The sequence below is a fragment of the Eumetopias jubatus genome, unplaced genomic scaffold (genome assembly GCF_037043125.1).
Source record: "Eumetopias jubatus isolate StellerSeaLion01/CBP00866 unplaced genomic scaffold, mEumJub1_p1.0 scaffold_13, whole genome shotgun sequence".
Lineage (NCBI taxonomy): Eukaryota > Metazoa > Chordata > Mammalia > Carnivora > Otariidae > Eumetopias > Eumetopias jubatus.
Window position 1 is genome coordinate 27,679,564 of NW_028274819.1, and position 13,006 is coordinate 27,692,569.

At 38.6% G+C, this 13,006-nt stretch overlaps 1 non-coding gene across 1 annotated transcript; it reads left to right on the forward strand.

The window, feature by feature from the left end:
- Positions 1–3,162: 3,162 nt before the first annotated feature.
- Positions 3,163–3,269, forward strand: LOC114196941 (U6 spliceosomal RNA). Its single transcript, XR_003606827.1, has one exon. It is a non-coding gene; the product is annotated as a U6 spliceosomal RNA (small nuclear RNA).
- The last annotated feature ends 9,737 nt before the right edge of the window (positions 3,270–13,006 follow it).

The window sequence follows — 13,006 nt, forward strand, 5'->3', positions numbered from 1 at the left end:
TTAACAATATTATATGTTCCAATCCATGAACACAAGATGTTTTCCTATTCATTTGTGCCTTTTAAATTTTCTTTCAGCAATGTTTTGTAGCTACTACATTTTTCATACATTATGGAATCTTTTCCTATGTCATTAAATGTTCTTTGAACATATTATTTTACAATTCTATAATAACCCATTGTGTGGATGTGCTATAATTAATTTAACCAGCACCATATTTTATATACTTGTTTCCAAGTTTTCTCATTATAAATAATGATACCATTAACACATTTTTTAACATTTATCTAATCATTTCTCTAGGATAAGTTATTGACTCATGAGCATGAAAACGTTATTGGTACATGTTGCCAAACTGCCCCTCAGCAGTGCAGTACAAATGTAGTCTTACTATGAATATCAGCCTGCTGTTCTTTCTCTCAACCCGGGGCTGCTGAGTGCTGTAGAGTGCCTACAGAGTACTTTACCTGGGACACCTGCTTCTACCATACTAATACTGTATTTTTTTTAAGATTTTATTTATTTATTTGACAGAGAGAGACACAGTGAGAGAGGGAACACAAACAGAGGGAGAGGGAGAGGCAGAGGGAGAAGCAGGCTTCCCACCAAGCAGGGAGCCCGACACAGGGCTCCATCCCAGGACTTCGGGATCATGTCCTGCACCGAAGGCAGATGCTTAAGGACTGAGCCACCCAGATGCCCCACCAATACTGTATTTTATCCTCTCAAAATTATTTGCCAAACAAAATGGTGGTAGTAGGTATCCCTTATTTTAATTTGTGTTTAATGAATGGTAAGGTAGAACTTTCCATTTCGGACCTCAAAAGAGTGAGAATTTCATTTATTCATTCATTCATACATTTGTTTACCTAATATTTATTGAGCACTTACTAAGTGCCAGCACTGTATTTGACACCAGTATAATATAAATATGAAATAAGGTCAGACCCCATCCTGAGGTTCAGAGCAAGTCACACTAGAATGAGTGGCAAAGCAAGGCATTGTCTGAGAACACGTTTGGGGTGGGAATGAGGGGGGAGATCAGTGGATTGTTACCATCAACACCTGATTAACATCTAGAAGATGTGCTGCTCTAGCTTTTATCCCTGAAACAGGGAAGTGAATGTACAGTTCTGATAGTCTGAGGATGGGATGGAGAAGGCGAGAGGAAGGGGAAAGGAGAGAGAACATACAGAATACCCAGGAGCTAGGAATCCCTCTAAGTCATGAGCTTTATCCCAAATATTCATGAATATTTTGTATTCTATTCTACATGAGGTTAATATTAGGAAACCATTGCTGAGGTCCCCCCAAGGAGCTGCTGAAAAATGCTCCCTTTTTAAGTTCCCATACAAAGAACTGAAACAAGGGCTCACTTGGAAAGGAAAGCATGGTTGGTATAGGGATGGGAAGGACATTATTAAGTGAGCGGTGGCAGAGAGCCTTCCAGGCCAGCCCCAGGTGCCCACATCAGACTCCCAGGGAGAGTGGCCTGGAATAAAGACCAAATCAAATCAGTTACTGCCCCCTTGAAACTCTTCAGGAAACTAGAACTAGGCTTTCTGACCTAGTAACAGAAGGTGGGAAAGGGGAGGACCCTTCTGCCCTCTCAGCCAGGCTACCCTGGGGAAGACCTGAAGAGCAGCTAGTGGCCGTGGAAATGAGGCAGGGAGGGTGGCGGCAGGGGCAGATGCCTTCAGAGAGGGTCTGAGGAAAGGCAAATAGCACCAGCAAGGCGGCTCAGTAGAGTCCCTAGAACCAGAACTTAGGGGGTTTCCAGGAGATGGAGGTGAGCAATTTCACTGTTGAGCCCTGGGCCAGAGACCCTTCGGTTTCCCAGTGGTAGTGAGCAGGGTTGGGTAAGGCCAACCAGGGACGAGTGACTTAATCTCTATGAGCTTGTTTCCTCATTTGTAAAATGGTGATAGATGGTGTAAAATAATTATTATATTGAAGAAAAAATTTCTGGGAAGTTTTGAGTGCCAGTGCCCTGGTATAATAAAACCATACATAATAATGACATTTTCTTTGAGGCTGTGGTTCTCAAAGCAAGTGGAACTTCTCTGGGGGCATTTGGCTTCTGAGGGAGAATCTTCACATGTGAGAATGATTAGAAGCACTGCTGGGATTTAAGGGACAGTTGCCAAGGATGCTGTCCACTCCAAAGAGTTATTCTGGTCCCTCACAACTTTTGATGTCTTTCCAGATACATCAGTGAACAACCTGTTCATAAGTATCTGTGCCTACAACCTACCTTCATTTTTCATATAAATACAGTCTCCCCCCAATTCTAATACACACTGAATTTTCTAGAAACACACCTTGCCGATAAAGGAAAAGAAGGCTGTATTTTGGTTTGTTTGCAATTTGGAGCAAATTTTTCATCATTTCAGAAAAAATAAATCACTGATAGTCAGTTTTCTCAACATTCAAATCACCATTTCAACACAACTCTAGCAGTCTGCATTTATAGCTACTAATGACATGCATGTTTCTAGGCACAGTTGCAAACATCCAACTGCCTCTTTGCCCTACAATGTAGTCATGCCTGAGCACTGGTATAGTGAAATATATATATTGTTAAAGATTTTATTTATTCATTTGAGAGACAGAGAGTGGAGGAAGAGCAGAGGGAGAGGGATAAGCAGACTGTGCTGAGCGCAGAACCTGACACGGGGCTTGAGCCCACGACCCTGAGATCATGACCTGAGCTAAAATCAAGAGTCAGCTGCTCAACCGACTGAACCACCCAGGTGCCCCTGAAATACACATTTTATTATAAAGTACATTCCCTTCATTTCTCTTTTATGTTGAAGTTGGGGCCTTCATTGTTTATTATCTGTGTAAATGATTTATTGTACTAATGAATTTTATCTCAGAATAATAAAGGACATGTTATAAAGTATTTGTATTTGTAGGGCGCCTGGGTGGCTCAGTCGTTAAGCGTCTGCCTTCGGCTCAGGTCATGATCCCAGAGTCCTGGGATCGAGTCCCGCATCGGGCTCCCTGCTCCTTGGGAGCCTGCTTCTCCCTCTGCCTCTCTCTCTCTCTCTCTCTCTGTCTCTCATGAATAAATAAATAAAATCTTTAAAAAAAAAAGTATTTGTATTTGTAAAAGAGGGATAACCCTATTAGAACTACTGCCTTCAAAGAAAAACTGTCGTGCTTGCTTCGGCAGCACATATACTAAAATTGGAACGATACAGAGAAGATTAGCGTGGCCCCTGCGCAAGGATGACACACAAATTCGTGAAGCGTTCCGTATTTTTAATAAACCACGAATTAAAAAAAAAAACAGGGGCGCCTGGGTGGCTCAGTCGTTAAGCGTCTGCCTTCGGCTCAGGTCATGGTCCCAGGGTCCTGGGATCGAGCCCCACATCGGGCTCCCTGCTCGGCGGGAAGCCTGCTTCTCCCTCTCCCACTCCCCCTGCTTGTGTTCCCTCTCTTGCTGTCTCTCTCTCTCTGTCAAATAAATAAATAAAATCTTTTAAAAAATGATAAGGCCACTTAACATTATTGAAGCTTATGTCCTAGGGTTTTATCTTACATATTAAATATTACGTCATTTAATCTTTACATAAATTCCATGAAACAGGTACTATTGTTATTATTCTTAGTTACATGTGAAGAAACCAAAACTCAAAGAATGTGAATGATCTCTTCAATGACACACTGCTGAGAAGTGGCAGAGACTCAGGTCTGTCTGATACCATAACGTAAGCTCTTAACTACGACATCAGGTGGAGAACACAGCCTTAACTGGAGAATAGGAAAACCTTTACCCACAACTGGAAAAATGGAGAGAAGGTGAACGAAAAGAGCACTGACTTGGCATTCAGGAAACCCAAGATCAGGCTCAGTTTTTGCCACTGACTTGACCTTGGATATAGAGAGGCAATATCACATAATGATTTAAGAGTATGAGTTCTGGAACCAGAATGTCAGGGTTCAAAGCCCAGCTCTGTCACTCGCTGGGTAACGTCAGACAGGTTATTAACCATTCTGTACCTTAGTGTCCCCCTTTGTGTTATAGGGGTTACAGAAAAAGGGTTACAAAAACGTAAGCATTCAATGAATATTACCTACAATGTTAGTTAGGGTTGACTGACCTGCCACAAGAGGCCCCATATCATTTTTCGGGTCCCTTGGATTCAGATTCTGGAGTGGAGGCTTGTCTTTTACTCTGGAGGGGTTGTTCCAGCATAATCAAATAGCAAGGCTACTTGGACCCAGATCATTTTATGTGGCAAAACCTTGAATCTTTGTAGGGTTTATTTCCTGCACTCTGGAGTGCACGTGTCTTATCAAAGCCCCAATGTACTTGCCACTTCTTCCTCTTCCAGCTGAATTAACATGACGTCATCAGTAAAATGGACTAATGCAATGTTCTAAGGAATGTCCACGTGGCCCAGGCCCCTTCAGAATATATTGTGATAGACCACGGAAAAGAGTTAACATAACCCTGGGGAAAGGTTAAAAATATATGCAAGCTTATTCTGATAGGCTTGGAAAAGAAATTATTCTTCAGACCAATAGCTGTACCATGTATCCGAAGCCGTTTAATTTGCTCTAGAAAAGATACCATATCTTGCACAGTGACTGTAGTTGAGACCACTATTTGTTTGCATTTGTGGTAGTCTAGTGTTCTCCAGAATATATCTGGCTTTTGAAAAGACTAGACTGAAAAATTAAATTGTTATATGCAAACAATGTATCATGGAACACTACATCAAAAACTAATGAGGTACTGTATGGTGACTAACATAACATAATAAAAAAATTAAAGAAATTGAATAGAGATATGGTCAACATTGTATTGGAAGTAGTAGCTAGTACATTAAGAAAGGGAAACAAAATAAAAGGTATACAGATTGGGAAAGAAGAAATAAAACAGTCTTTGTTCACAAATGACATGATCATCTGTATAGAATACCCCAAAGAATCAACCCCAAAAAGGCTGCAAACAAGTAAATCAAGTTCATAAGACTTGAAATTAGTATACAAAAGTCAATTGCTTTCTTATATACAAACAATGCACATGGGTATTTGAAATTCAAAAAACAATATCATCAATAATAACATGAAAATTGAAATATTTAGGTATAAATCTAACAAAATATATACAGTGTCTATATGCCAAAAGCTATAAAACTCTAATGAAAGAAATAAAAATGACCTAAAATATGTGGAGAAGTATTCTCTGTATGGGATTGAAAGATGTAATATTGTTAAGATTCAAATCTTCCTAACCTGATCCATAGATTCAATATGATCCCAATCAAAATCCCAGTAAGCTATTTCATAGATATTGACAAAGTGATTCTAAAGTTTGTATGGAAAGGTAAAAGAGGCTTGCCTGGCTGGCTCAGTTGGCAGAGCATGTGACTCTTGTTCTTGGGGTTGTGAGTACGAGCCCCATGTTGGATGTAGAGATTACTAAAAAATAAAAAAATAAAAAAAGAAAGACAAAAGACCTAAAATAGCCAACACAATACTGAAGAAGAAAAACAAAGTTGGAGGACTCCCATTATGTAATATCAAGATCTACTATAAAGCTATGGTAATCACAACAGTATGGTATTGGTGCAAGAATAGACACATAGATCAATAGAACCAAATAGAGAGCCATGAAATAGACTTACACAAATGTAGACAATTGATCATTGGCAAAAGAGTAAAAGCAATTTGATAGAGAAAGAATAGTCTTTTCAACAAATTGTGTTAAGACAATTATGTGTTCCTATGTTTAAAAAATGAATGTAGACACAGACCTTACATTTTCCATAAAAATTAACTCAAAATGAATCATAGTACTAAATGTAAAATGCAAAAATATAAAACACCTGGAAGAAAACATTTCTGTTTTCTAGGTGGCAATGTGTCTTTAGATACAACACCAAAAACATGATACAGAAAAGAAAAATTTTTTAAATTGGATTTTATTCAGATTAAAAAATTCTGCTTCTGCAGAAGACACTGTTAAAGAATGAAAAGACAGGCCATAGATCTGGAGAAAATAGTCGCTAAACACCTATCTGATAAAAGACTTGTATCCAAAAATACACAAAGGACTCTTAAAACTTAACAATAAGAAAGCAAACAATCCAGTTTAAAGACAAGCAGAAGAGTTGAACAGACACTTTACCAAAGAAGATAAACAGATGGAAAATAAGTATCCAGGGCTAGACGGCTACACAGGCAAATTCTACCGAACATTTAAAGTTTATTTATTTTTTTAGTAATCTCTACACCCACTGTGGGGCTTAAATCTACAACCCTGAGATCAAGAATTACAGGCTTTTCTGAATGAGCCAGCTAGGCACCCCAAATTCTACCAAATGTTTAAAGAAGAGTTAATACTAATTCTTCTCAAACTATTCCAAAAAAATAGAAAAGGAAGGCAAACTTCCAAATTTATTCTAGAGGCCAGCATTACTCTGACAACCAGAACCAGACAAAAACTCCACTGAAAAAGAGAACTACAGCCAGTATCCCTGATGAACATGGATGCAAAAATTATCAATAAAGTAATAGCAGACCGAATCCAACAATACATTAAAAGAATCATTCACCATGATCAAGTGGGATTTATTCTTGGGTTGCAAAGGTGGTTCAATATTTGCAAATCAACCAATGTGATACACCAATCTTCTCCCAAAGAAGCCGGGAGGAGAACCATCCACACCCACACCTGAGCAACGGTGGCGCTCAGCAGCTGGGGACCAACAACCCACATGCATCCCAAACAAGGGTGAGGATTGGGACTACAAACATCTGAGAAAAGGCTACATAGGGCTCCTTCACAGGCATGAGAGGGGGACAGCCAGGCAACAAGTCGGGAGGGCCGAGGCAACCTGGGGGGCCAGGGCTCTAGGACTCTTCGGCCATCTGGAGCAGGGAGTTGATGGCTGCGTCCCTGTCTCCTCTCTGGGCTTCCAGCACTGAGCAGACCACCTCCCATGGGATATATACGTATATTCCACATCTTCTTTATCCATTCATCAGTCAATGGACACTTGGGCTGTTTCCCCATAGTTTGGTTATTGTAAATAATGCTGCTATAAACACTAGAGTACATGTGTGTATCCCTTTGAATTAGTGTTTTTGTATCCTTTGGGTAAATACCTAGCAGTAAAATTGCTGGGTCATAGGTAGTTCTATTTTTAACTTTTTTTAGGAAATGCCATACTGTTTTCCATAATGGCTGTACCAATAGTGCAGGAGGGCTCCCCTTTCTCCACATCCTCGCCAACATCTGTTGTTTCCTGTGTTGTTAATTTTAGCCATTCTGACAGGTGTGAGGTGATAGCTCATAGTAGTTTTGATTTGTATTCCCCTGATGGTGAGTGATGTTGAGCATCTTTTCATGTGTCTGTTGGCCATCTGGATGTCTTCTTTGGAAAAATGTCTATTCATGTTTTCTTCTGATGAATTTCTTACCTGGATTATTTGTTTTTAGGGTGTTGAGTTTGATAAGTTTTTTATAGATTTTGGATACTAACCCTTTATCAGATATGTCATTTGCAAATATCTTCTATTCTGTAGGCCGCCTTTTAGTTTTGTTGATTGTTTCCTTTGCTGTGCAGAAGCTTTTTATTTTGATGCAGTCCCAATACTTCATAATTGTTTTTGTTCCCTCGCCTCCAGAGACATGCCTAGTAAGAAGTTGCTATGGTCAAAGTCAAAGAGGTTATTGCCTGTGTTCTCCGCTAGGATTTTGATGGTTTCCTGTCTCACATTTAGGTCTTTAACCCATTTTGAATTTATTTTTGTGTATGGTATAAGAAAGTGATCCAGTTTCACTCTTCTGCATGTTGCCATCCAGTTTTCTTAACACCATTTGTTGAAGAGACTCCCTTTTTTCCACTGGATATTCTTTCCTGCTTTATTGAAGATGAGTTGACCATATAGTTGTGGGTCCATTTCTGGGTTTTCTATTCTATTCCATTGATCTATGTGTCTGTTTTTGTGTGAGTACAATACTGTCTTGATGACTGCACTTTGTAATATAGCTTGAAGTCTGAAATTGTGATGCTTCCAGCTTTGCTTTTCCTTTTCAAGGTTGCTTTGGCTATTTGGGGTCTTTTGTGATTCCATAAAATTTTAGGATTGTTTGTTTTAACTCTGTGAAAAATGCTGGTGGTTTTTTGATAGGGATTGCATTAAATGTATAGATTGTTTTGGTTATTATAAACATTTTAACAGTATTTGTTCTTCCAATCTCATGAGCATGGAATGTTTTTCCATTTTTTTGTGCCCTCTTCAACTTCTTCACCAATTTTGTTCTAGTTTTCAGAGTACCGGTCTTTTATTTCTTTGGTTAGGTGTATTCCTAGGTATCTTATGGTTTTTGGTGCAATTGTAAATAGGATTGATTCCTTAATTTCTCTTACTGCTTCTTTGTTATTGGTGTATAGAAATGCAACAGATATCTGTACATTGATTTTGTATCCTGTGACTTCGCAGGATTCGTCTATCAGTTGTAGCAATTCTTTGGAGTCTTTCAGGTTTTCTATATAAAGTATCATGTCATCTGCAAGCTGAAAGTTTCACTACTTCTTTGTCAATTTGGATGTCTCTTATTTCTTTTTGTCGTCTGGTTGCTGAGGCTAGGACTTCCAGTACTATGTTAAATAACAGTGGTGAGAGTGGATATCCCTGTCTTGTTCTTGACCATAGAGGAAAAGTTCTCAGCTTTTCCCCACTGAGGATATTAGCTTTGAGTATTTTGTATCTAGCCATTATGGTGCTGAGGTGTGTTCCTTCTATCCCTATTTTGTTGAAGGTTTTTATCAAGAATGGTTGTATTTTGTCAAATGCTTTTTCTGCATCTATTGAGAGAATCATATGGTTCTTATCCTTTCTTTTATTAATGTGGTGTACCACGTTGATTGATTTGGGAATATTGAGCTACCGCTCAGCCCAGGAATAAATCCCATTTGATCATGGTGAATAATTCTTTTAATGTACTGTTGGATTCAATTTGCTAGTATCTGGTTGAGAATTTTTCCATCCATGTCCATCAGGGATATTGGCCTGTAATTCTCCTTTTTAGTGGGGTCCTTCTAGTTTGGAAATCAAGGTAATGCTGGCCTTATAGAATGAGTTTGGAAGTTTTCCTGCCACTTCTATTTTTTGGAACAGTTTAAGAAGAATAAGTATTAACTCTTCTTTAAATGTCTGGTAGAATTCCCCTGGGAAACCATCTGGCCCTGGACTTGCGTTTGTTGGGAGATTTTTTATCACTGATTCAATTTCTTTGCTATTTATGGGTCTGTTCAAATTTTCTATTTCTTCCTGTTTTGGTTTTGGTAGTTTATATGTTTCTAAGAATTTGTCCATTTCTTCCAGATTGCCCAATTTGTTGGCATATAATTTTTCATAATATTCTCTTATAATTGTTTGTATTTCTGTGGTGTTGGTTGTGATCTCACCTCTTTCATTGTGATTTTATATATTTGGGTCCTTTCTCTTTTCTTTTTCATAAGTCTGGCTAGGGGTTTATCAATTTTATTAATTCTTTCAAAGAACCAGCTCTTAGTTTTATTAGTGTATTCTACTGTTGTTTTGTTGTTGTTGTTGTTGTTTGTTTCTATATCATTTATTTCCACTCTAATCTTTATTATTTCCCTTCTTCCACTGGCTTTAGACTTTATTTGCTGCTTCTTTTCTAACTCCTTTAGGAGTAACATTAGGTTGTATATTTGAGACTTTTCTTGCTTCTTAAGGTTGGCCTGTATTGCTATATACTTTCCTCTGCATCCCAGTTTCTGGACCATTGTGTTTTCATTTTCATTTGCTTCCATGTAATTTTTATTTCTTCTTTAAATTATTTCTTCTTTAATTAACCCACTCATTCTTTAGTAGGATGTTCTTTAACCTCCACGTATTTGTGGTCTTTCCAAATTTTTTCTTGTGGTTTACTTCATAGTGTTGCAGTCTGAAAATATGCACGGTATGATCTCAATCTTTTTGTACTTGTTGAGGCCTGATTTGTGACCCAGTTTGTGATCTATTCTGGAGAATGTTCCATGTGCACTCGAAAAGAATGTGTATTTTCTGCTTTAGGATGAAATGTTCTGAATATATCTATTAAGTCCATCTGGTCCAGTGTGTCATTCAAAGCCATTGTTTCCTTGTTGATTTTCTGCTTAGATGACCTGTCCTTTGCTAGAAGTGGGTGTTGAAGTCCCCTACCATTATTGTATTATTATCAGTGAGTTTCTTTATGTTTATTATTAATTGATTTATATATTTGGGTGCTCCAAAGTTGGGGGCATAAAAATTTACAATTTTTAGATTTTCTTGTTGGATAGACATCTTTGTTATGACATAGTGCCTTTTTTTATCTCTCGTTACAGTCTTTGTTTTAAAATTTGGTTTGTCTGATATAAGTATGGCTACTCTGGCTTTCTTTTGACATCCATTAGCATAGATAAATGGTTCTCCAGCCCTTCATTTTCTTTTTTTTTTTTTTTAAGATTTTATTTATTTATTTGACAGAGAGAGACAGCGAGAGCAGGAACACAAGCAGGGGGAATGGAAGAGGGAGAAGCAGGCTTCCTGCTGAGCAGGGAGCCCGATGTGGGACTCAATCCCAGGACCCCGGGATCATGACCTGAACTGAAGGCAGACGCTTAACGACTGACCCACCCAGGTGCACTCCATCCCTTCATTTTCAATCTACAGGTGAGTTTAGGTCTAAAATGAATCTCTTGTATGCAGCATATAGATGGGTCTTGTTTTTTTATCCATTCTGATACACTATGTCTTTTGATTGGAGCATTTAGTCCATTTACATTCAGAGTGATTATTGTTAGATATGAATTTAGTGATATTGTATTACCTGTAAAGTTGTTATTTTTGGAGATTTTCTCTGTTCCTTTCTAGTCTTTGTTGCTTTTGGCCTTTCTTTCCCACTCAAAGAGCCCCCTTTAATATTTCTTGCAGGCCTGGTTTAGTGGTCATGAGCTCTTTTAGTTTTTGTTTGTCTGGGAAACTCTTTATCTCTCCTATTCTGAATGACAGCCTTGCTCGATAAAGTACCCTTGGCTGCATATTTTTCCCACTGAATAGATATTTTTCCAAAGAATACATGCAGATAGCCAATAGATACATGAAAAGATAATCAACATCACTAATCATTAGGGAAATGCAAATCAAAACCACATGAAATATTACCTTATATATCCGAATAGCTAAAAATCAAAAACACAAGAAATAGCAAGTGTTGGTGAAGATGTGGAGGAAAAGGAATGCTAGTGCACTGGTTGGTGAGAATACAAGTTGGTGCAGCCACTGTAAAAAACAGTATGGAGGCTCCTCAAAAACTTAAAAATAGGGGTGCCTGGCTGGCTCAGTTGGAGGAGCATGCAACTCTTGATCTCGGGGTTCCTAATTCAAGCCCTATGTGGGGTAAGGAGATTGCCTAAATAAAAAAAAAAAAACAGTTTTAAAAAATTAAAAATAAAGGGGCACCTGGGTGGCTCAGTCAGTTAAGCATCCAACTCTCGGTTTTGGCTCAGGTCGTGATCTCATAGGTCGTGAGATGGAGCCCCAGGTCAGGCTCCATGCTCAGCAGGGAGTCTGCTTGAAGATTCTCTCCCTCTGCTCCTTCCCCGACTCTTGTGCTCTCTCTCCCTCTCTCAAATAAATAAATAAATATTTTTTAAAAGATTTTATTTATTCATTTGAAAGAAAGAGAGACAGAGAGAGCACAAGCGGAAGGAGAGGCAGAGGGAGAGGGAGAAGCAGATTCCCCGCTGAGCTGGGAGCCTGACATTGGGTTCGATCCCAGGACCCTGAGCTCATGACCTGAGCTGAAGGTAGACGCTTAACTGACTGAGCCACCCTGGCACCCCATAAATAAATCTTTAAAAAAATTAAAAATAAAAATACCATATGATCCAGTAATTCCGCTACTGGGTATTTACCCAAAGAAAATGAAGACGCTAATTCAAATGCAGCATTTTTACAATAGCCGAGATATGGAAGTGATGCAGACTGGCTGGTTCCAAGGACCCAGAGGGAGGCCTGCAGGACAAGCTAAGAGGGTTCTTGGCTTTGGGCAAGATAGAAATCAAATGCAAACTGAGAGGAAGTGAGAGCAGAATCTATTCAAGACATAGGGAGAGTAAAGATACCGATGGAGCATCAGGAGACATGGAAAGGAAAAGAAGAGTGAGTCTTCTTTTTGGTTGGAGTCTGGGGTTTTTACTGAAGATTGTGGTCCAGTGCAAGCATCTTCTCAGGCACCCAGGAACAAAGACTAGTCTTTAGCTGTCCTTCATAAGTCACTCATGCCCTGAAGCCAGGGGTCTTGGTGAGTCAGTGGTCTTGGAAAATGTTCATGATGACCCTGCCTGGTCACTGCTTAGGTATTACCTATTGTGCTGAAAGAATCCACAGAAATCATTAACTCCAAGGAAGATATACATTATCTGTTCTATTAGGCATGTGTAAGGTGAAGGTGTAGGTCCTAGCAAGAATAGAAGGTTCTAGCAATAAGAGAAGGAAAAAAAGCAGTTTTTCATGGAGTCCCTTTAGTTTTCTTGTATCAGAAGCAAATATTCACCATAGATCAGTGGATAAAGAAGATGTGGTATATATACACAATGGAATATTACCTAACATAAAAAAGAATGAAATCTTGCCATTTGCAATAACATGGATGGATCTAGAAAGTATAATGCTAAGTGAGATTAAGTCAATCAGAGAAAGACAAATATCATATGACTTTACTCATATGTGGAATTTAAGAAACAAAACAAATGAGTAAAGGAAAAAGAGACAAACAAAAAATCCAGACTTCTAAATACAGAAAATAAACAGGTGGTTGCCAGAGGGGAGTTGGGTGGGGGGATGGGTGAAATAGATAAAGAAGATTAAGAGTAGTACATTTATCTTGATGAGCACTAAGTGAAGTATAGAATTGTTGAATCATTATATTGTACACCTGAAATAATATACCACTGTATATTAATTATACTTCAATTTTTTTAAAGGG